This window comes from Tupaia chinensis, unplaced genomic scaffold (assembly GCF_000334495.1).
Source record: "Tupaia chinensis unplaced genomic scaffold, TupChi_1.0 Scaffold000346_1, whole genome shotgun sequence".
Lineage (NCBI taxonomy): Eukaryota > Metazoa > Chordata > Mammalia > Scandentia > Tupaiidae > Tupaia > Tupaia belangeri.
Window position 1 is genome coordinate 4,287,526 of NW_006159840.1, and position 3,424 is coordinate 4,290,949.

At 39.9% G+C, this 3,424-nt stretch overlaps 1 long non-coding RNA gene across 1 annotated transcript; it reads left to right on the forward strand.

The window, feature by feature from the left end:
* Positions 1-312: 312 nt before the first annotated feature.
* Positions 313-2,464, forward strand: LOC102470851 (uncharacterized). Its single transcript, XR_335125.1, has 3 exons — positions 313-682; positions 2,082-2,147; positions 2,314-2,464. It is a non-coding gene; the product is annotated as an uncharacterized LOC102470851 (long non-coding RNA).
* Positions 2,465-3,424: the final 960 nt, after the last annotated feature.

Sequence of the window (3,424 nt, forward strand, 5' to 3'; positions counted from 1 at the left end):
TTCTAGAGTTGTGTGGTAAGTCATGGCCCAATGTAAGCCCCTCTCTTATTTAAAAAAAGAATTAATTAATTAATTAATTTTAATTTGACTAGAGAAGGACAGAGAGAGGAGAGAGAGAGAGAGAAGAGTGAGAAAGCAAGCTACCAGGTCTGGGACTCAAACTGCAGAAAGCCATGTGGGAGTCCTTAACTCATGCCACCTGCTGCCTCCCCCATTATAAGCACTTCTATGAGGTGTAGCTGACTGAGACCAGATGTCACTGAGGACTTGTGGGAGCGTCAGTTACCTCAGAGAGTCAGTGGGTGGCATCACCTGGCTGGGCAGAGTGTGGAGCTGTTGATTGCTTTGAGTGTCTCCAGTAAATGACCCCAATTTCACCTGAAAGTTAACCTTTCCCACCCACTCCTCTGTGTGGTCTCAGCTACTCCCACTCTAGGTCCAGAAGGGGCACGAGGGACCAGGCTGAGCCAACTAGAGCAGCACATTTTCCAATCCCTTGTAACCGGCTTGGGGGAAGATGCATAATCTAAGTGGACTGGATCACAGAGAAACTCAGGACTTTGGTCTGAGTGATCTCCTAAGGAGGAACTTAAACCTGGGTAGGTGTGAGAAACTGCTTGTCTCCACCAGCAAGCTGCCATCTAAGAAAGGTCCTTGGAGAGGAAATGGCGTCCCGAGAAGGGTGAGAAACTGAGCTTCTCTTGATGTGGTTAAGCCTCTGGATCACACTGTATCCTGAGCTTTTCATTTATATATATTTAAGAAGGGCTTCCCAAAGGGGACTTTTTCATAGTATACACGGAAAACATACATCATGAAAAGAAAGACGTGGATTTCAAAATCTTTTGCACCAGAATAAAATCATAGTTTAATTCGATTTTTCCACAAACTCTTTAAACGCCCCCCTCATATTTTTGAAATGATTGGAGAGTTTGTTTTGTGGGGTTTTGTAGAGAATACATGATTAAGAAAACAGAAAAACACAAAACATCTGGTTCCGGACCTCGGGGGTGTTGCAATCTAAACTATAGCAATCTGATGTAAATGTATTGGTCCATGGAATGGTTAACCTACTTCGACTCCTCCAACCGCTTTGTTGAGGTGAAGACTTTATGATTCTTTTCATTTTCTACATTCATCCTGCTATCTTCAGTGACTGTTTTGGCAAGACTTAGGCACATAAAATGCACCCGTTTGTTAGAGTAAGTGGCTAGTCAGCATTGAACTTCTGTGAAGGAATATTGATCATAGTGATATGATTTCATCCTTTGCATCATCACTTCACAACTTTCATTAATGTATACCAAGTTTGTTTTGTTCATTTCCCGAAATGCAGTAAGAGGGAAGGCAGATGGGTTGTGGTGTGATGTTAAGATCATGGTTCAGATTTTAAATCCACTCTTCTCTAATGATGTGACTGGCAAGAACACTTAACCTCTCTGGGCATCGGTTTCCTCATATGAAATGAGGCTAATAATGCTAATCTCATAGATTTAGTGTGAGGATTAAGTGCTTTAGTGCATGTGGGTCTTCAGCAAAGTGTCTCACAGATACTAATTGCATAAACTGTGGGCTAAATTGTGATAGAACTAGACAAGCCTTGGAATCCTAACTAATGAGAATGGCTTTCAAAGTTACAAAATGTCTCATTTACTGCTTATTCTTTTTGTATTATCTTAATAGATCGCTTTTAGTATGAAATTATTGATATAGATTTGTCTCTTAAACTTTGCTTAGTTAAAATTATAAAACAATATATTTTAATGTGCAAATTGATGCAATATAAAAAGTGTACAGTAAAAAGTAGCAGTTTCCTTAAACCTCTTACCCCTTGCCATTCCATATTTCAAATTTAACAATATTAGTAGCCAGGGTGAATTTATCTCGATATTCTTTTGTTAAAAGTATGCTGCCTTTCTTTCACGAGAGAGAGGAGAGAAAGAAGACAGGTACATTCAACCAGGTCTCATCATGCCATAGTCTTGCCCCCACATCCCGGCCAGTGAGATCACAGGTATATGTGGCGTGTCCACTTAGACCTAGACCCGGGATCTGAACCTGGGCCTCCCATTTGTCTGCAGCATTGCACAGCAGTACCCTACCAGATGCACCCCTGTGGCCGGACTTTACTGACCTTTTCGATGAAGGTAGAACATATGGATGTGCGTGTGTGTGTGCACATGTGTATGCAGGTGTGTGTGTGTATTTGTGAAGTACGTGGTTCTGCAACTTGTGTTTTTCCTAAATAATCTCTCATGGGCATACATGAAATAGAACATACAGAAGCATATTTAGGTATTTTTCTTTTGTGAGATTTTCAGTGAAGAGGACCTGGCTCCTGGAAGATTCCAGCCTTTGCCCGCTGCAGATATATCATCCTAGAACTTGAATCATCTCTGGTGTTGAGCAATTTGCCAATGTCCGTGACCAGCTAAGGAGATTTAAATGCTCAATTGCCTCGTAATTAGAAACACACATTTCTCTTTCAAGATATGTCTTAACTTTTCAAGAATAAAACATAAAAGCATACTTTTGTACCTTTTGTATTTCAGATTTGGGAAAATTTTTCTTTTTGTTTTACTTGTGTTCACAAGAATATCTGTTGAATGATTTTTTTTTTTTTTTTGGTAACGTTTATGAGTCACAGAGGTTTATCTTAAAAATAAAACAAACAAAACAGGCAGAGCTTGCCCTAGAGGTACAGTTTTAAATAAAGTTAGCACATTATGAATTTGGAAAATGGTAACAAAAATAAGCGCATATCGACTTATCACCAAAATTCTACGTTTAGGAAGATTTCGGAGTTTCAAAATCAGTAATAGACGACTAAATAGTAAACAATTCTGGTTAGGAATCATTACTAAATTATATACTTAGGAAAAATCCTTAGTGTTTTTATACTCACATCAGCTCTGTTTATTTCCAAAGAATTAAACAGACCTACAGAAGTTACATAATTTAGCTAAAAGTCAAACAGCCAGTTTCTGACTCAATTGACACTAAAATCTAGATTTCTAGGACAGTAAGGATGATGATCATCATAGTGATAATGATGAAATAAATGAGTACCGTTACGGGGTGCACTCTTTTTTTTTTTTATGATTAAATAAATTAGGACCGTTACGGGGTTCCCTTTTTTTTTTTTTTTGGAGAGGTTTTTGCTATAGGGCGGCACGTATGCTCACCAGACAGAGAGACAGAGAGGCAGAAAGCGAGAAATCACCACCCAGGGGGAATGGCCACGCCACAATTCCTTCTCCTCCATTTCCTCTCGAGATCTTAGGCACACACGCACACACGCCTGGCGTGTGTTTTAAGTCACCTGGTCCGGGCCGCGAACTGCAGTTTACCACATGGGAGTCCAGCAACATAGCCATTATGCTAACTGCTGGTCCCTACGGGGTGCACTCTTTTTTTTCTTTCT